Source organism: Puma concolor, chromosome F2 (assembly GCF_028749965.1).
Source record: "Puma concolor isolate L17-30 chromosome F2, mPumCon1.1.hap2, whole genome shotgun sequence".
NCBI lineage: Eukaryota > Metazoa > Chordata > Mammalia > Carnivora > Felidae > Puma > Puma concolor.
In genome coordinates this window covers 70,989,644-71,011,401 of record NC_141684.1, presented here as the reverse complement: position 1 = coordinate 71,011,401, position 21,758 = coordinate 70,989,644, and the positions used below count along the sequence as shown (strand labels likewise).

General features: G+C 35.7%; 1 long non-coding RNA gene across 4 annotated transcripts in view; it reads right to left on the bottom strand.

The window, feature by feature from the left end:
- Window positions 1-21,758, bottom strand: part of LOC112859350 (uncharacterized) — a 232,304-nt gene that overhangs the window by 150,536 nt on the left and 60,010 nt on the right. For 2 of the 4 annotated variants that reach the window (XR_015246923.1, XR_015246926.1), the window contains exon 1: window positions 10,400-10,510. The exons of 1 other annotated variant lie outside the window; for it this stretch is intronic. This is a non-coding gene — a long non-coding RNA (uncharacterized LOC112859350). Of the gene's footprint in view, window positions 1-4,875; window positions 5,016-10,399; window positions 10,511-21,758 lie in introns of those variants that run through there. One more of the 4 variants, XR_015246925.1, reaches the window with a different exon arrangement.

Below are 21,758 nucleotides of genomic sequence, written 5' to 3'. Positions count from 1 at the left end.
AAGAGAAATGGCAGAAGAGCACTTTATGAGTAAGAACTTAACTCGAGCATTAGATTCAGAGAGCCGTGACCATCTTCTTTACAGGAAATTTATCACGGGTCATTTTTTCCTCAAAAGATCCCACGCGTCACCATTTTAACTGCCCCCTACCATTTGGTTCTACCCTTCCTGCCAGCCTACACCCCCCCTCCCTTTGCTCAGGTTCCGCCACATAAATTTCCAACATTTCAAAACCCCAAATATCCAGTCTTCCTCCATTCAGTAGGAACAATGGTCCACAATGGGAAAGTGTCTCCAGTCATAAAGTCAGGGTGACCTATCTTGGATATCACATTAGGTATTTTTCTTCTTTCAAGAATCACATTCCTCAGCTGCCTGATGTTCAATACCTGAAAACAGTTACTTTATATATGTTTTTTCAGTTTTGCTGTTATCTTCACCACAAGGACAATTCCAGTATCAGTTAACATGTCGTAGCCAGAAGTGTGCGTCTATACTCTAAGGTTTTCAATTACGGTGATCATGTGGTAGGTAGAACTTACACACTGACTTTGTTTTTGTTTTACATAATATAAAAATCTCTCATATTATTATAAACTCAAAATGTTTTTTTAAAACTCAATTGTTTTTAATCATTTCATAAATCAAGTAGATAATTTTCTTAACTGTTTTGCTATTTTCCACCAATTGTGTTGCTTCTAAATTTATTATCATAATGATTTCTTACCTTTGCTACTTTGGTAGTAAAAAAAAAAGTCTTTTCTAAAAATTTAAATTCTTTGAAATGTATTGAAAATATTTTTAGCACTCTTATCTTGAAATAGAATTACTGAACCCCTATATGAATCACTGCATGTCTGGAACTAATAGAATTATAGTGAAATTTTTAAAAAAAGAAAATGTTTTTACAGGCCAGCATACAGTTTACCTTGGCAAATGTGCTATGCACACTTGCAAAAATATGTAATCTTCAATTGTTGCATGTATTGTTCTATAAATATCAATTGGGTCATGGTAGTGGGATAATATTGCTCAGATCATCGTTGCTTCATTGATTTGTGTGTGTGTGATTTGTGAGGGGCAAGGCCCCTGCTCTGCCCGCATGCACATGTGCACTCTCTCTCTTAAAATAAAGAAAAAAAAGAAAGAAAGGGAAATAAGTATTGTTATTCTAAGCAACCAAGCTTTAGGTGTTTGTTTGTTTGTAGCCACAATTCTATCAATTGTTGAAAGAGACGTGCTAAAATCTTTAACAGTGTTTGTGGAATTGTCTCTTCTGTCAATCTTTGTTGCATGATTTTAAAGCTCTGCTCTCAAGTGAATATAGATTCCTCACTGTTTCGTGTTTCTGATTCTTCTATCAGTACTCAATGTCCGTGTTATATCTGATGCTTCTTTTGCCCTCAGTCTATTTTACCTGATTTTGACATAACTGATACCGACATAATTGATTTTCTTTCTAATGCATACTGTTTGCATGTGGAGCTAGGGGTTTCCTTGATTACGTACATTGTTGAATATCTTCTTATACACTAAATAAGCAGCTCATTTTTAAATATCTGATAATTGTGCATTTTTAACATTTTTACCTTTAGGTAACAGAACGTTTTGTTTGGTTGTACTTAACTCCTCTGGAGTTTAATTTTGCAAACAATTGTATGAACAATATTTACTTAGAAGTCTTCCCCTTGATTTGTCATACTTTTAACATAATATAGTACGTTTTTTAGGGCCTTTCTCTAAAGATGTCTATTTGGTTTCATTGATTTTTGTATATGCCATCAGTACTGTTTTAATTTAGTTTTGGAAGTACTTTAATATATCATAGGTTTTATCTATGTGTCTCTTTTGCTAAACTTTCCATAAAGTTTTCTATTTTCCCACCCAAATAATCTTTACAGTATCACTAATGATATTCTAAAAATACATATTAATATCTGTGCTCTAATACGTCTCATTCCACATGTTCTTTTTCGGATGTGATGTTGACACTCCTCACAAAAGCCGAATTCCCTGTTCCCTCCTCCCGTGTGTGAATGCTAGGACTATGGTGAAAGCGACACTATGTAACACCTGAAGCCACATAAATCTTCTTCCTGGTTCCCTTTTTCTCTCTCTCAGCTGACACACCTTGGAATCCCTGAGGGCACAGTTTGAAAGATCACATGGAGAGACGATACAGAGAATGGGAAAGATGGCCAAGGAGCCCCAGCTGCTGCTTCTTAGCTCACGTGTCACATGCATGAGTCACAAGTGATCGTAGCCCCACCGTTCCAGCCACCCTGGCACCCAGTGGAACTAACACAAAGTATTCCTATTGAGCCTTGCCTAGGATGCAGATTGAAAGGGAAATGAGGAGGCACCTGGGTGGCTCAGTCAGATCGGCATCTGACTCTTGATATTAGCTCAGGTCATGATCTCACAACTCGTGAGATTGAGCCCCACATTGGGCTCTACGCTGACAGTGCAAAGCCTGCTTGGGATTCTTTCTCTGCCTCTGCCCTTCCTCTGCCCACATGCACATACACACACACATTCTCTCTGTCTCTCAAAATAAATAAACTTAAAAAAAAAAGAATGGGAAATAAGTATTATTTTAAGCAACTAAACTAAGCTTTGGGTTTTTTTTTAATGTAGCCACAATACCCAAAACCATATATGTATATTTTGTTTTATATTCATTATATTTAACTTTTACAATAATTAGGAAATGGCTGACAGAAAGTTGTTTCATAGAAATCCAGAAAAGGATTTGAGTGACTCTGCCAAATGCCTATGAAGGATCATGTAACACGAGAACTAAACCAAAGTCACAAACACTTGAGGTCCATTCAACAGCCATCCCCCCTTACCCTTCTTATGAAGAATATTCTTACTTTTTCAGATATCAGCCCTGTGCTGTGACCTTGTGCTAAATAAAATGCCTACTTCCGGTAAACCTTTGCAGATGCAGGGCACAAGTCTGTCTTTTCCCAAATTAATCATGGTTATTATATTTATTTCCCTTGCCTGGCTTGGGAATGTGCATATGATTCAAATCTATCCAATGACACACAATACATTTGCCTAGAGAATATTTTAGGGAAGTTTCCTTAGCGCTTAAAGAGTGAAGGGCAATTGACCAAAATGGCAACATAGGAAATGCCTCAGCTCCCTCTTCTCAGAGACACTGTACAGCTACCCATGGAACAGTTCCCTTGGAAGCAACCTGCCAGTTGATAGATAAACGGATAAATAAAATGTAGCATAGGGGCGCCTGGGTGGCGCAGTCGGTTAAGCGTCCGACTTCAGCCAGGTCACGATCTCGCGGTCCGTGAGTTCGAGCCCCGCGTCGGGCTCTGGGCTGATGGCTCAGAGCCTGGAGCCTGTTTCCGATTCTGTGTCTCCCTCTCTCTCTGCCCCTCCCCCATTCATGCTCTGTCTCTCTCTGTCCCAAAAATAAATAAATGTTGAAAAAAAAATTAAAAAAAAAATGTAGCGTATATATGCACTATGGAATATTATTCATCCTTAAAAAATAAGAAATTCTGTCATTTCTGACAACACAGATGAAACTGGGAACCATTGTTCTAAGTGAAATAAACCAGACAAAGACAAATAGTGCAGGGTATCACTTATATGTGGAATCTTAAAAAAAGGGGGGGCAGGGAAAAAAGAGAGAAAGAAAGAAAGAAAGAAAGAAAGAAAGAAAGAAAGAAAGAAAGAAAGAAAAGGAGGAAGAGAAAAAAGAGAAGGAGGAAGGGAAGGAGAAAGGAAGGAAGGAAGGGAGGGAGGAAGAAAAAAGCTGAAGTCATAGAAAACAGTGGAAGAGTAGTTGCTAGTGGCTAGGAGTGGGGGAAGTAGGGAGAGATCAGTCTAAAAAAGAGCAAACTTTCAGTTATAAGATGAACAAGGTCTGAGGATCATATGTATAGCATGGTGACTATAGTTGAGAATACATACTGTATAACTGAAATTTTCTAAGATAAATGTTGTTACCACCCCCCAAAAAAGCAAACACGTGAGGTGATGGAATCCTTTCACGACGTATATGTACACTTCCATCAAATCATCATGTTGTCTGTTTAAATGTCTTACAATTTTATTTGTCAATATTACTTCAATAAAGCTGGCAAAATAGAAAGGAAAGTTAATTATTTTTTCCTGCTACTTGACATTGATGTGGGGGAGGTTGTGATGGCTGGAATTACTGAGCCACTTTGAGATAATGAGGAAAACAGCCAGTTAAGGGTGACAGAGCAGGAAGACAAAAAGAATCTGTGTCCTTAATAGCATTTATTATACCTCTGAATTGAACAACCCTGAAACCACCAACTTCCAGATTCCTTATTATATGAAATGATAAATCCCACAAAATTTTGAGTAGATGAATTCAATTGGGATTTTCTGTTGTTCACTATTAAAAGCATCCTAATTGAGAGAGGTAGGTTACTTCTTCATGCTTCCCCCAAGTCCACTGTATACCCCCCTGTATAGTCTTAGGATGAAGAGCAAGTTCAGTGAACCCTTGCATTCCTAGTGTCCATTCCAATGCCTAATGCACAGGAGGTCTATGGTTTATGGAATGATTACTTCACTCTACCTCCTTCCCCCACTTCAAGGTGATCTCACAGCATCTCTCATTAATATGTCCATGGTGCAGTACAGCATGCTGGTGAAAAAAAATATGGTTTTGAGTGTCCAGCTCAAAATTCATACAAGTGTATGTCTATACATTTGAATCTCATGTATGATCTTTCCTAGCAGAAAAACTTGGTAGGTGTATTACTTTTTGATATATTTGACTCTGAATAAAGCATATAATTCTGATTTCAAGGGAACATATTATTCACAAAACAGGAAGTGTAGCAGTAAGATGAATGGCTAGCTCTGTACCTCAGTGATCCAGGTTTTTTTCTATTGTTTCCACTCTCCTGTCTTCAGCAGAGCCTTCCCTGTGGCAGGCACTGTTCATATTAGTGAAACAGACATAAAACCTCTGCTCTTGTGGAACTTACACTGTTGCCAGGGAGTGAAGCTATAATATAAGAATGAACACAATAGTGATATATGATAACATATATTAACAAGGAATATAATAATACATAACACATATAAACCTTGAATATAATAACAGGAAATTATATAGTATGCTAAAAATGATGCATTCTATGGGAAAAAATAGAGCAGGCTAAGAGGAATTGGTATTGGGGTGTTGGATGGGAGATGGCTTGAGGGCTTTGTCTTCACATTCATTCATCTTGTAGTATCAAGATGCTGATAGCAGATCTAGGTCTTACATCCTCACAACACTCAAAGCCCAGAAGATAGAACATTGGCTTTTGTTTGTTTGCTTTTTTTAAAAAGTGAGAAACTCTTCCTACCAGTCATGCAGCAAAAGTAGACCTTATAGTTCTTTTGGAGATATGTGTTCAAGTTCATTTCTCAGTCAATCCCAAGGGAGATGGAAGGAATATGCTGGAATGAGACCACTCAGTTTTTAGTCCTGGAGCTGGAGAAGGACCCAACATCTCCAGGTGTTTTCATGCTTGGAAAAAAACCTGATGTTCTTTGGCAAGGAATAAGTTCATGGACACGAGGAGTGATGACTGGGTATTTAACCAAAAACACCCTCCCCAGCAAATTATCTACTAAAGCCTTAGGTTCCTTTTCTTCAAGATAGAGATAATAATAGCATCGATTTAATTGGGTTGTTGAGAGAATCAAGGAGATGATGTGTACAAAGTGCTCACTAAAGAAAGGACCCAGCATATTTTGATCATTTAATAAATAGTGGTTAATAAGTAGTGGTTATTGGCATGTTCATCATTACTGTTATTATTAACAACCATCACAACACTCATCTAGTACTTTAAGATGTATGTGCATTACTATGCATTACTATAAAAGGGGAAATTATAGGACTAAGTGGCATGTTAAGTACATATAATGGTCCTTTGTGATAGAATCTCAGATCTGTACATTAACTTCACAGCTGTAACACTATGAATTAAACTGGGTCCCTTAACACGTAAACAGCTTTTTTGGAATACATTCACAGCTAGATTCTCCTGGTGTCTCTATTGCTCTCTTTAGGAGTACTTTGTGTATCTTTGGAAGTCTCCAAGGATGTTTTTCATGCTACACTTTAAAATCAACAAGAGCACAATTAAGTTATTGTTGCTTCCTTGGAAATTACATGACATAGATCATTTTCCTTCTAAGTAATAGCTATAACATGTAAATATACAATCACATGTCATCTGGCACATTTAAAATACAAAGAAATATACTGAAAATTTAGATTTTCCAAAGGAATTAGTCTGACATGGTAGTGCCACCTTGACAATTACTAAAATTATAGGCTAATTTTCCTATTATTTGTTTTCCTTCAGAGCTGTGGAACTTTAGTGATTCTAGAGAGTTTTCAATGTGTCAGATTCTTAAAGCATTCTTAAGGTGTACAATTATAAATTAAAAAGTTATACACAGAAATGGATGAGTGTGAAGAAATTCTATAGATTTATCTTAATCATGAACTTGAATCAGAAGCCTTCTAAAAGCAACAATAGGAGAAATAGCTCATGTTTACTGATCACCTACTCTGTACACATTATTTTACATTCATGTTTTTAATTTTATTCCTACAGCAACTTTGAGGTAAACATTGTATTCTTTATTGTATGAGGAACTTCAACTCAAGGAATCTAAGTAAGATGGCAAGAAGACACAAAGAATAAACGGGGAAGATGGGTTTTATCTGCAGATCTCGACAATCAGATTTGTACCTTATATACTAGAGGGCCATCCACACAGATTTAGTCCAAAAATGGTATGTTTTAGCAAATAGAGGTTTCCGATTGGGTACTTGTTTTCTTCTTGTTATGTAAAATGTTTAAGTTCTTTTTATATAGTGGCCTGATTTGTTAATATTTTGATTCTTTAAGAAACTTAGTGTTTCAAAGTTGTAATAATAGAAACTTAACTTCCTTTTTGACCTGACAACATTACTCATGACAGCTTTCTTTACTGTGAAATGCTTCACCAGTATATTTTGCCTATAAATCCTGTCAAGGTCAATGATAGAATTCTTCCTTTTTAAGTCATTCCTATCACATAATTTACACGGTTCCTCTCAACATGGCTGGGAAAGCATTTTATCCAGAACTGTTAAAAGCTGAACTGAGGCACATTAAAACTTTCAACAGTTTAGTTGAGCATTCATTGATGCAAATCAGGCAGTGACAATGCAAGTGTTTGGGAGTGATTCACTGACAGGAACTAGGGAAGAGATTTTTGTAGAGAAGACAAGGGAGCAGAGCAAAGAAGTTATTTCATTGGCTATAGCTCAAGAAGCTGCCTTACTTGGGAAAGCCCAGTTGGCTGTATGTGATTGGTTGTTCTTAAGTTTCATTTTCTCAGATACCAGTTCACTGAGTCTGGCTTAGGTTTCAGTGTCCTCGGGTAGGTTACCAAGGCATTAGAGCCACTTCAGTCTATTGGCCTCTGTGTTGCATTATTTTAACCCAACACACTTCTAAGCAACATAAGCAACACACAAGTCAAGAAGTCTCAAGAAAAATTAAAAGATATTTTGAACTGATTAAAAATAAAACATAGAAATTTGTGGGATACAATAAAGGCAGTAGTGATTTGAAGGAAATTTATAGCACTGAATGTATGTATGAGAAGAGGAAAGATCTAAAAACATTAATCTAATCTTCTCTACCTTAGGAGGCTAGAGAAAGAACAGCAAACAAAAGTTCAAGCAAGAAAGCAGAAGAAAGGAAATAAGAATTTTAAAAGTGCAGCATGAATCAATGAAATTGAAAACAAGGAAACAATACAGAAAAATCAATGAAACCCAAAGCTGGTGCTTTGGAAAGATCTATACAATTGATCGATCTCTTGTCAGGTTTAAAAAGAAAAAAGAGAGAGGACACAAATTATCTGCTGTTATCTTGTCATCCTTGTTAGGCTTTCAAACTCCATCTCATCTGTCATTACTACCTCCTCCAAGAGAGCCCTCGACCTAGCTCCTGCCTCCCTAACTTGGATAATTACCGTAGAGAGAGTAGAGTCTCTATATTTTGTATTCTTTTTTTATTTCCCCAGCACTAGCATAGTATGTAGGTCCCTAATTGAATAAATGAAAACCACCAGTTACAGATTTCTTACTTCATGCCACGTGTAAATAAATACAGCCTGTAGAATCTTCCTGCGTAGATCCCTTTTGCCTAGGTAAAGTTCTCCCACTGTGTATCCTTTTTTCACACTGTGCTCCTTTGTAGTACCTGTCATGGCCGCAACTTAACACACATGGGAATTGTGATCTGGTGGAAGGGTATCTCCCCTCAGTATTCTATATGCCTAAGAGAAGACTGGTCTTTTTTTACTCATGAGTGTATTCCAGAGCCTAGGACAGTGCCTAGCACATAGTGAGATCTCAGCACATATTTCTGCAATGAGTAAATAAAAGAAGAAAGGAAGAGACAGAGGTAGGGAAAAAGGGAGGGGGGTAAGGAGGCGGAAGGAGAGGGGGAAGAATGGAGGACAGTGTAAGAAGAGTTTGGTCATGTAGGTGGGCCAGGAAAAAAGACTGTGGGCTTTCTTTTTTTACTTCATCCTGCTGACAAATCATACCAACTATCTTCTGTGACCACTATATGGAGCCAATAAGAAATTTTAGGTAAGAAGCAATATAATTTAGGAAATAATACAAAGGATGATTGTGGGGGAGGTGAGGTAAGAGCTGAGGACAAACAGCAAATAATAGCCAATGAAAGAAATGATAGAAGCAAAAATCAAAGCAGTAGTTGTATAAAAGCTGTGAAGAGCTGGTGTTTAGAGGGTAAAAGCAACAGGACTTGAAAACAATACTATCATGTGCATTCTGTATCTAGTAGAATCAATTGGCCATCTGACGTTTAGAGACTGAGCAGAACAGCAGCATCACAAAATAAAAAGTCACTGATAAGTGAAGTACTCTCTGTTCCTAGTAACACTACGAGTCAGAATTCAGTAACAGTTTGATATTCTGAAAGGCATCATCATGCAGGCAACCCCAACACCAAGGCACACGTTCTCAAGAGATTGTGCAGAAGACTGCAGAGGAGAGCTTTTGCAGCATTAAAAATAATGCAGAACTTGCTCAACACAGGAAAAAACCCCAGCTGATATCAAGGTCCCCAGTGTGTCCCATGGCAGGCATTTTATGTACAGAGACGATTCCGTGGTCTTAGTTATCTTCACTGATGTGATCTGATGGAATCTAATTTTAAAGATGAAAATTGTTGCTTTTGGAGAATTGCTTATAGCTTTACTTCTTTAGAAAGATAAGGATAAATTTAAATCAGGATTGAACACTGGCATGTTTGGGGAAGAAAAAATATTTTATAAAATCATGACCTGCAGAGTAGAACATGCAGTAATTCTGAATATTCTAGCTTTAAAAAGTTACATTGAGAATTTCATTCATATAGCACTTGCTATTTTGCACAATATTTTTTTCTTGTGCAAGTAATATTAAATATAGTCTTTAGAGAAATGACATTAAGTATAATGAATACTTGATTAGATTGTGGTTCATAGTATATACTCTTTATATTGGCCTAGAGTAGAGTATGTATCTTCATGTTTAAAAGAATATGGAGTTTTTGTGTTTTTTATCCTCCCAAATTAACTTAATGATTTGGAGAAATGTTCTATACTATGTAGGATGACATTTATCATGGATGTGTAAAAAATAAATTCAGTATATGTATTTATAATTTACTAAATCAATTATAATTTGAATTACACTGTTGTTTTCTACCTTCAAATAGGATTGATTTTAAATGGGTTTTTGCATTTATTATTTACATTCTGATCAACACTGTGTTCATTTCCTTGCTGCAAGACCAAAATCCATCCTCCAGTTCTGGTCAGACTCCATTTTAAATTCCCTGGGCAAACTTTGACTTCAGATGTGTTGCAAGACAAAATGTGCCAATTTATGCTTAGTGTCCTATTGTTTTGTTCTCACTGCACAATACTCAGTATGGGAAAGCCCTTGCTATCCTCCTTGCAGACAATCCTTTCTTAACATAATTTAATATTTGAGTTCTAGAGTAATAATTCTACAGTAACCCGTTAAAGCAAATGATGAATTATTTCACTCACCCTCTTGTAACAGTTTGGTAGCATTCAATAAAAAAGACATGATAAAAATAAGACACTTCCAACCACTATGTGTTAAGAACTATACTGACAGGTTCTAAACAAATCCATCTAGCAACTACTATATGTAGAAAGTTGCCAGTAATGGAAACCCAGTGGCAAAACAAACAAACAAACCAAACCAAACCAAAACAAAACAAAACAAAACCAACCAGGGAAATCGAAGCTATCCCCTAAGTTCTTCTGGAGCTTTGCTACTTACCTATCAGTCAATCTCCCTCTTCAGCCCCCACCTTTGAAATCAGGCAGGCTATGGTTGCCTTGATAAGGAGAATGGGACAGAATTGGAAACTCCGAGGCGAGGTCATAGTAAGTTTCATGACTTTCACCTGGCTCCCCCAGTCTTTAGATGTGCTCCGTTGGACCAACCCACGTGCCGTGAACAAGTCTGGGCCACTCAGTGAGGCTTCTTACAGGAATTCTAATCGACAGCATCAGCTAAGGTGTCAGCCAGCAGCCTGTACTACCTGCCAGATGTGTGTGCGACTGAGCCAATAGCTGCCCTGTTTTCCAGCCTTTAAGACTTCAATCTGGGACTTCAGACTTCATGGAGAAGAGGCAAGCCATCCCCACGGCCCCGACTGAATGTCTGACAACCAAACCTGTGAGCGTAATAAATGGTTGCTTAAGAGACGAAATTCCACAATCATAGCAAATGGAAAAGCTAGTGAGATCTGCATGTTAAGTTTCATGGTATGGCAACATAATAATAGATGAATATCATATAATATTTTATGCAACTTTTCTCAGAATTTGCCAACGATCTCGTGAAAATTATGATTTTAAGTATAAAATAGATGTTGAAGCTATATAAAGAAATATATGCTTAAGTTATCGTCCATATTAGCAAAATCTGGAAAGACTTATCACTTAAATTTACTACTATGCTTGATAAAACAATTGGCTTATATCTGAATAACTTCAGGCTTACAATAACAGAGATAATGCTATGTGGAGGAAATTATTTTACATTACTGTTTCCCTGTGTGCAAATACATACTTTCTTTTTCTTTTTTTCTCTAAAGAATGGCAATTTTGATGAGAACTAACTACTTACTAAAAACAAAGCTTGCTTATTACTTACTATGTCCTCAAGTCCTAGAGCAAATCAGAAGAAAGCAATCCCTTTGAAGCACTTTTTGTTGAGAACTTATATGAAAATTCCTCTCAAATAAAACTCTTCGGGAATTATCAAATTAAAATTATAGAACCATGAGAGTTTTCAGTTACGTCAGTATTAGTCCATTTTCATTATTTCTGTAATGTTGTTAAGCAATTATGAAATATACTAAAATATGCATTCATGTAACTTATGATGATATGACTGAACTTCAAGTTCAATAACTATCAACAAGACCGTAATTCTGTATGAATGAATTTTACATTCTAGATCTGTAATTTTTACAATTCCACCTGCTATATTAGGATACTATCTGACATATTTCAGGCATTTCCCTCCTAGATTTACACTGATAATATAATAATAATAATAATAATAATAATTATTATTATTATTAGCTATGCTGATAGCACTAGAAGCAACGGGAGTGAAAATGGCACTTGGAGTATATTGCTAGGTATGCATGACAGGTGTTTGGACTGAACGGCTTTAATCTCCTTCGACAAAAAGAAATGTCCTTCATCCAGTAAGCTGAATTTATCTTGCTTAAGATTCACCTTCAGCAAGTTGTGGAGGAGAAGAGAAAAGAGCAAATGCCTGAAGACAACCACACCAGAACCACATTCATTTTACGGGTACCTCCTAATTATTAAGTGACTTGTCACCGTCTCTTGTATATGTATATGTATACATATCGAAAGATGTATAAAATGACCAAAGAGCAGATGATCAGAGGAATGTAAATAAAAGGGCCGCCTTTTGATTTTCTGTTTGTCTCTGACTGTGACTCTAAAATTAGTTCCCAAGAACAGTCTACTGAAAAAGCAGCCAGTTGTTTCTTGATCCACATGTGCAATGAAGGTACAAAAATGAGCGCTGTGCTCAGAGGAAAAAAAAAAAAAAAAAAAAGATCCCCGGAGAGCAGCTGCAGGCAATACAGTCTGAAAAGCAGCATTATTTTAAAGCTGTCATGTAGGACAAAACGTTCAAGGTAAAATTTTCAAATGGATAAAAACACAATTTCCTATTCTGTCAGAAGTAACATTCCATTTTATGATATTAGACAAAAAGTACATAATGAAAAAGACTAAATAATGACACCTATTTGGGGACCTGTATTCTTTACTGAAGGAGAGTATTATCTATCATCTATCTTTCTACCATTCTATCATCTATCAATCTATTCCATGAATATCTCAAAAATACATTTGAGGTGGCTTGAAATAAAGACACAAATAAAAGATCACCTAAAATAAGTTATGCAAAATAAGAGCTAAAACAATAGGAAATGAAAGAAGCAAATCATAACAAGAAGCAGCCTTGCTGAAGAAAGAAAGAAAACCTATAATAATACATGCTATTGAACTTATTAAAAGTAGATTTGGGTACCATACCTTAAGAAGTAAACTATCACTAACAAAAAGCAAGTAAGCAAACAACTTTTTATTTTTTTATTTTATTTTTTTATTTATTTAAAAAAAAAATTTTTTTTTCAACATTTATTTATTTTTGGGACAGAGAGAGACAGTGCATGAACGGGGGAGGGGGAGAGAGAGAGGGAGACACAGAATCGGAAACAGGCTCCAGGCTCCGAGCCATCAGCCCAGAGCCTGACGCAGGGCTCGAACTCACGGACCGCGAGATCGTGACCTGGCTGAAGTCGGACGCTTAACCGACTGCGCCACCCAGGCGCCCCAGCAAACAACTTTTTAAATCCTTTGGGCCATTTACTCAAGTAACTTTCCAGCAAAGGTATGTCTACATTTCAAAACTTGTCTAAAGACATCATTTTATTACATATATCAATGCATTACATACATTACATTATATATATACATATATACATATATATCTATTGATCTGTTAGCTCACAAAAAGCTTGAATTATATGAAATATTTTTGTCAACTGGTTATAATAAAAAGTGGGGCTAATGAGTAAGCTTAACTTACTGTTAAAACTCAAAAGTGTATCAATTACACAGTATTAACAAATAATTATGGATTTCCCATTCTATAAATTTCATAGCAACAAATAAATATATATTTTTAAGTTTTTAAAATGTTTATTTATTTTTGAGAGAGAGAGAGATAGGCAGTGCATGCATGCATGAGCAGGGGAAGGGCAGAGAGAGAGGGAGACACAGAATCCAAAAGCAGGCTCCAGACTCTGGGCTGTCAGCATAGAGCCCAACACAGGGCTTGAATCCATGAACTGTGAGATTATGACCTGAGCTGAAGTTGGACGCTTAACCAACTGAACCACCCAGGCACCCCAATAAATATTTTCAATAAACATAGATTTTCAAACTCTGACATAGTATCACCAGAAAAACACAGGATATAATAAGATCATAGATTTAAACAAAATTTTGAAAATTTAAAACAATTTAAGCCCACATCATAACTAGGTAAGCATATATACATATATATATATATATGCATACATTATATGCATACATATATGCACATATTCATGCATATATTATATGCACATGTATATATGCATATATGCATATGTGCATGCATATGGATATATGTATATATTACATATGTATATATGTATGGATATGGATATATATCTATATCCACCTATATACAGTATGTGTAAATCTTACAATCACCACTGAAAAGAAAAAGAATTTCTAAAGCCTCAAATAAAAGGGTCTGAGATACAAATGCTCTTCTAACCTTGAAATAGACATACTTCCTGGGTCTTGAATTATTTTGAGCTAGAAACTAAGGAATATAGTTGAAACTCAGAAAAAAACAAAGTTTTCCAAAAAAGTTGAAGCTTATATATAAATTTTGTGCTAATAAATGCTAGAAGAAATATAAAACATTTATGCTATTTACAGATAAACCAACTCAGAATCATGAGTATATTTATATCATGTGTAGACAGAAAAATTACTTTTCCTGAAATCCAACTTAGTGCAACTTGGAAGCTGACACAGAAACACCAGGGCCATTATAAATGTATTGCCACTTGCTTAAGAAAAAAATAATACCCAGATTATACCGCATAAAGACTACTAATTAGTAACTAGGTGTTTCATCTCTTGAATCCTTGACATGCAATTCTATTTGGATCCACAGGAGAGAAGTAAAAATTAGAGTTTAGTGTTTAAAACATGCTGATTCTGTATCTTGATCTCTGCAGTATATTCATGATTGATTAGATTACAGAACCAGTTCAGAATAAGTTTGACAGAGCTTGATACTTTTGAAGTGATCTTAAAAACATCCGGATACATTTGAAGGACAAAACAGATTTCATGATTTATAGGTTAATAGGATACCATTATTTGAACGATTTTATTGGCTGGTGACTCCAAAGATGTCTCACAAATTAGAAGATGTGGGAAACAGGCATTTATACATTTCTATGCTGATTATAAGAGAATGAACTGTGAAGAACTTCCTCAATCTTGAAAATGCTAATCAGGGTTTCCAGGTCAAATTGAGAGTATTTGTACCCTACCCTTCCATGGCACTTTCTAAAACTTAGTGAAGGAATTGAGAAGATATACTTGATAGCAGTGAAAAGAATGATGGGTGTTCATTTGCAGATGAGAAATTTCACCACATAACTGGAAAACAGAGAACTGGGCTAACAGATGGCAACTGATCAGAGGAACCCTGAAGAGTCCCAGACTCAAAACATAAACACTATAGAGGCTGGTAGTGAAAAGTCTGGCTGGATGACAACAAGAGAAATTATAAGTCTGTAAATAAAAAATAAATAAATAAAAAAAATAAATAATAAATAAAATAAAATAAAATAAAATAAAATAAAATAGAAAACTATATTGAAAAATGCTTTCTTCTACTCCAGATTATGAGAATTTAAGGTGAAGTCCATGGATATTCTAATGGTATACCTGGGGGACTAAAAGATACACCTTAAAGATATGCAAACTATTGTGCTTATAAACATGTGTACATTTTCTCCCCGGGTAAAGTGTTGCATGTTTACAACATTTTAACAATGTTTACTGACTTCCAAAAACAAGAGTCCTATCATCTAATTTAAATAAACAAAAACAAAAGCTTTCTACAGTCTATGGTGATGTACATTCAGGATTGAGAACCACTCTGAAGAGAAAAGGATTTTGTTTTAAATATGGCTAACTTTGCCATGTCTCTACCATCTTTGATGCCCATGGCAGACCACCAGCCATACAGTGCTGTAGGCGCTGCTGACAAAGAAGCAGCTTCTTCCTGCTTCCTGTTTGTATTTCTTTTCCTGGATATCAGGAATATTTATTGTTCTTATGAGTTTCATGTAAGATTTTATTTGAAAATGGGCCACAGTGCAAATAAAACTATTTATTACAAACAAACATCTCCCCACACCTCTCCCTGCATGCAGAATCCAGCAGCCAGACCACCTTTACTTACTTTCGCTGTTGATCTCTCTGTCTCTGCCTCTTTCAAACACACACACTAACACATGTGTGCATACATGTGCACTGTTCTCTGAAGAAACTGAATGAACTGCATGAGAAATAGTGTGACTGATGCCATCCCAGAAAACTCTCCATGTTCAAATATTTGAGTCCACTCACACTAGTGACCAGATTCTTGCACACTCAGCTCCAAGCTAAGTGTGCCAAGTGACACAGTCTGCCCACGTGAATTGAGTTCCCAGTCTGTTTCTTAGCTGCCACATTATGTAGTGACGAGCAAATAATCAAGGTTCACTTGTCAACAGAGAAAAGCCTGGAGTAAGATCAAGTATACAGAGAGAAAAATAGATCTGGAGAAAGCAGAGAAGTCATAGAAAGTCACTTTTTACAGGGGGTCTATCTTCAGAGACTGCTAGAAAGCTATCTGAGGCTCATAAGAATCATACAGTGGTGAGAAAAATGGAGAATGGGAGAATATAAAGGATTCTTGGGCACTAGAAATATAATTAAATAAACAATTAAAATATTTGAGAGTTAGTACTGTGGGAATGTTCCTGAACACAAACAAATGGACAAGAATTAAAATTTTAAGAGAAATGATAAAAACCATATAACAAAGAATTCTGTTTTCTGCTAATAATTTCCAAAAAAGATGAAAGAGAAAAATAGCAAATTATCAAACTATTAAAACAAGAGATTTTCTAGAAAACAAAGGGACACTAGTCTTTGAATTTAAATGTCTTATTGAGCGGAAAATAATCTGAATAAAAATGTGGCCCATATGTGGCCACATCATTGTGTTATTCTGAAACTTGTTCAGTAAAAGTATCATAAAATTTTTGGAGAGGAAAAAGAGATTACTCACAAAGACCTGAATTTAGACCAACATTAGATGTCTCTTCAGCAACATGAATGTCAGAATAAAATGGAGCAATGTTGCCAATGTTCTGAGGATAAATTGTCTTGAATCAAGAATTTGATACTTAGCTAAATTACTAATCAAATGATAAGCACAGACTACAGATATTTTAGACAAGTAAGGAATCAGAAAAATCACGAATATCCTTTTGTTGGTTAATTACCTGATGATAGAGCAAAATGGAGTAAATCAAGAAAGATGAAGATATGAGCTCTAAAAATAATGGCTATGACCCAGGAAAGCGGTAGAAGTCAGTCACTAGCTAAAACAAATAAGAGAATGATGTCCATTGGCCATACCTGATCCATCATCCGTTTTTGTAAATAAAGTTTTATTGAAACACAGTCACATCCATTTATTTATATATTGTCTATGGCTGCTTTTATGCTACAGTGTCAGAGTTGAGTAGCTGCAACAGGGACTAAATGGTTTGCAAAGACTAAAACTATTTATTTACTATCTGCCCTCTTTAACAGAAAATGTTTACTATCATCTGATGTATACAATTGCATAATGTGAGGATACAATGAAGTTACAGAGTTCAATAAAAAACAAAAACACCCAAAAACATCAGTTAGACACTCCAGGAAATCAAAAAGCTGAATATGAAGCAACAAGTCAACCAGTCTGAAAGAAAGCAGGACCTTGAAGAACAGTAGAATAATTTCTGTGTAACAGAGAAAATGTATTATAACCAGAAGTTATTAGGAATATGATAAAGAAGACCTATGTCTTGGGGCACTTCAGTGGCTCAGTCGGTTAAATGTCTGACTTTGGCTCAGGTCGTGATGTCACAGTTTGTGAGTTTGAGCCCCACGTCTGTGCTAACAGCACAGAGCCACTTTGGATCTCTGTTCCCCTCTCTCTCTGCCCCTCCTCCACTCATATTCTCTCATTCTCTCTCTCTCAAAAATAAATAAATATTTAAAAAAAGGAAGGAAAGAATAAAGGAAAACAAGCCAATTGTTAACTTGAAAGACATGGTTCATATGAAAAGAATACTAAAATTATCATAACTTTGAGTGTAAGAGTGTGAAGTACATGAACACATGGGTTGTAATGTTAAGACTGTACAGAAGGGATGTGATCTTGGCTTATTACTACCTTTCACATTAAGTACATTTACATGTCATTATGAAATAAATGTCATTTATTGGTTCATAACATTTACAGTCAAGCTATAGAAAAAGCATCAAAAACTTCATTAGAGTTGTGGATTAGAATGTAAGTGTAAGCATATTCAGTAAGATCTAAGTATATTACTAAGCATATTACCAAAAGACATGAAGTGCTGGAGGTTTTGTCATGTATCATGAATATTATAGCAAAAGAAAAGTGTTTTTTAAATCTCTTTTGACAATGGCAGGCATTCTTTTTTCCCATTTGGCATGAAAGTGAAAATCTCTACCCTAATTGGACACCAATATATTTGCCATCACATCAGTCATTGAAATTGATCTCTATCCATTTTCTATTTTTTCTTTTTGTTTTTAATAACAAGAGATTTAATTTATTAAGAACTTATTATGTTTCAGACACTGTACAAAAGGTTTTTTGTTTCACCCTGGCCTATAGTTCTCTATCTTTGTAGTGTGTTTATTCGGTTTTGGTATCAGGGTAATGCTGGTCTAAAAGAATGAATTTGGAAGCTTTCTGTCCTCTTCTATTTTTTGGAATTGCTTGAGAAGAATAGGTATCAACACTTTTAAAAATATTTGGTAGGATTAACCTGTGAAGCTATCTGGTCCTGGACTTTTGTTTGTTGATAGTTTTGGGTTTTTTTTTTTTATTCAGTTTTATACTGGTAATTGGTCTGTTCAAATTTTCTATTTCTTCCTCATTCATTTTTGGGAAGCTACAGGTTTCTATGAATTTAACTATTACTTCTAGGTTGTCTAGTTGTTTGCATAATTTTTCATATTATTCTCTTATATTCCTCTGTATTTCTGTGGTGTCAGTTGCTACTTCTATTTCTGATTTTAATAATTTGAGTTCTCTCTCTCTCTCTTTCTTTTTTTTTTTTTTTTTTTTTTTTTTTTTTGATGAGCCTTGGCTACAGGATTATCAATTTTGTTGACTTTTCAAAGAAATAGCTCCTGGTTTCATTGATCTTTTCTATTGTTTTGATCTTGCTTATTTCTGTACTAATCTTCATTATTTCCTTCCTTCTACTGTTTTTGGGTTTTGTTTGTTCTTCTGTTCCCAGGTCCTTTAAATGTATATTTAGGTTGTTTGAGATTTTTCTTTCTTCTTGAGGTAGAACTGTGTTACTGTCTTCCCTCTTAGAACAGCTTTTGCTGTATCCCAAATATTTTGGACTGCTTTCATTTTCCTTTGTTTCCATGTATTTTTAAAAATTTCCTCTTTGATTTTTTGGTTGACCCATTCATTGTTTAGTAGCATGTTATTTAACTTCTAGGTATTTGTGTTCTTTCCACACTTTTTTTTTTTTTTTTTTTGATTTCTAGTTTCATAGTGTTGTGATTGGAAAAGATGCATGGTATGGCTTCAATCTTTTTGAATTTGTTAAGATTTGTTTTGTGGCCTAACATGTGATCTGTTCTTGAGAATATCCATGTTCACTTGAAAAGAAAATGTATTCTGTTGCTTTAGGATGGAATGTTCTGAATATATCTGTTATATCCATTTAGTCCAATGTGTCTTTAAAAGCCACTTCTGTTGATTTTCTGTTTAATGATCTATATCCATTGATGTAAGTGGGGTGTTAAAATCCCCAATTATTATTGTATCCCCTATAATTACTTTCTTTAATTATTTTGGTGCTTCATGTATTTGGGTATTTCCAGGTTGGGTGCATAAATATTTACAATTGCTTTATCTTCTTGTTGGATTGTTACCTTTACAAGTATGCAGTGTCGTTCTTTGTTTTAGTCTTGGTTTTAAAGTCTATTTTGTCCGATATAAGTATTGCTATCCTGGCTTTCTTTTCATTTACATTTCCCTAATAAATGTTTTTCTATTTCTTCACTTTCAATCTGCATATGTCATATGAAATGAGTCTCTTGTAGGCAGGGTATAGATAGATCTAGCTTTTTAAAATCCATTCCATCACTCTATATCCTTTGATTGGAATATTTAGTCCATTTACATGCAAAGTAATTATTGATAAGGATGTAGTTATTGCCATTTTATTATCTGTTTTATAGTTGTGTGTGTAGTTCCTTTCTTTTCTTGCTCTCTTCCCTCATGGTTTTCTGGTCTTCATAATGACATACTTGGATTCATTTATTTTTATTTTTTTGCATATATATTATCAGTTTTTGATTTGTGGCTACCGTTAAGTTTATATATAACATATTGTGTATATAGCAGTATATATTAACTTGACGGTCATTTAAGTTTGAATGTACCCTCAAAGAACTAAATTTTTACTCCTCTCATCCCGTTTTAGGTAGATGGTGTCATACTTCCCAGCCTTTTCTTTTGTGAATCTTTTGACTGATTTTTTATAACACTTCATTTTATTCTTCTGTGCTTCCTACTTTTCCTGCCCTTGCTATGGTCTTTCTTTTCCACTCAAAAACTCCCCTTTAACATCTTTTTTGTCAGACTGTTTGAGTGGTGATGAATTCCTTTAACTTTTTTTTTTCTTTTTGGTCTGGGAAACTCTTTATTTCTTCTTCTCTTCTCTCCCTTCCAGTCTGCAAAGTTTTTCCTGAAAAATCAGCTGATAGCCTTATGAGGTTTCCCCTTTATGGGACTGCTTTCTCTTGCTGCTTTAAAAATCCTTCTTTATCACTACATTTTGCCATTTTAAGTACAGTGTATCTTGCTGTGGGCCTCCTTGGGTTGATTTTGTTGGGTGCTCTTTGTGTCCCCTGGATCTGGAGATCTGTTTCCTTTCCCAGATTCAGGAATTTTTTAGCTACTATTTTTTAAAATATATATTCTGCCCCATTTCTCTCTTCTTCTTCTGGGATCCCTGTAATGCAAATGATATTACACTTGTTGGTATCACTAAATTCCCTTAATCTATTCTTTTTTTTTTTTTTTTTTTTTTTTTTTTTTTTTTTTTTTTTTTTTTTTTTTTTATTCTTTTTCCTTTTTGCTGTTCAGCTTGGTTACTTTCCATTACTGCCTTCCAGGCCACTGTTCCATTCTTCTACTTCCTGTAGTCTACTATTTATTTCCTCTAGTGTATTTTTAGTTGCAGTTACTGACTTCTTCACCTCTGATTGGTTCTTTTTTATCTTTTCTATTTCATTGTGGAGGGTCTCACTGAGGTCCTCCACTCTTTTCTCAACTCCTGTGAATATTTTTATGACCATTACTTTAAATTCTCCATGGGGCATATTACTTCTATCTGTTTTGTTTAGCTTTCTTGCTGTGATTTTGTCCTGTTTTTTCATTGGACATATTCCTTTGTCTCATCATTTTCTAACTCTCTGTCTGATTCTATGTGTCAAGAGCTATGTCTCCTGCTCTTGAAAGTAGTGGCCTTATGAGGAAAAGATCGTGTAGTGCCCTGCAGTACAATGTCTCTTATTCACTAGATCCTGGTGCTTAGCAGTGTCTCCTATGTGTTGCATGTGCCCTACTATTGTGGCTGAACTGTGTTTGCCTTCAGTCCAGTCATCCGCAATGACTCTCTTTGCCTGTTGTGGGCAGAGTTCGGCCCCTGAGTTAGTGGCTCATTCTAGCCCTGCCTTGGTCTTGAGTTGGGTCAGATTAGATGTTTGCCAGAGCTGTGGTATCACTGAACTGGAGGGCACTCTCCCTGTATTGTCCCTTGAGAAGCTTTTGTTGGAGGGCTGGGTTTGCAGTCAAATCAGATATCTACCCCCACTGCTGGGGCTGCAGTTGAACAGTGGTTTTCTTCCACTCTCCCTGGGGCGGGAGTCACTTTAAAGTGGTACTGACCCTTTTTGTGGCTGCTTTCACACTGCCATGCTTGTGGTGCCACTCTGGATGGACTCCTGCCAAGGCTGGGATACAGGGAATGTGTCCACAGAAGAGTGTGGTGGCAGAGTGCACTATTAGTAAGCTAGGTGGGGAGTGTTTGCGCTCTGCTGGTTCTCACAGGTATCCATGTATCTAGGCTGGGGGGTAGGAAAGAAATGCCACCACCAGCTTTTTAATTCTTGAAAAAGTC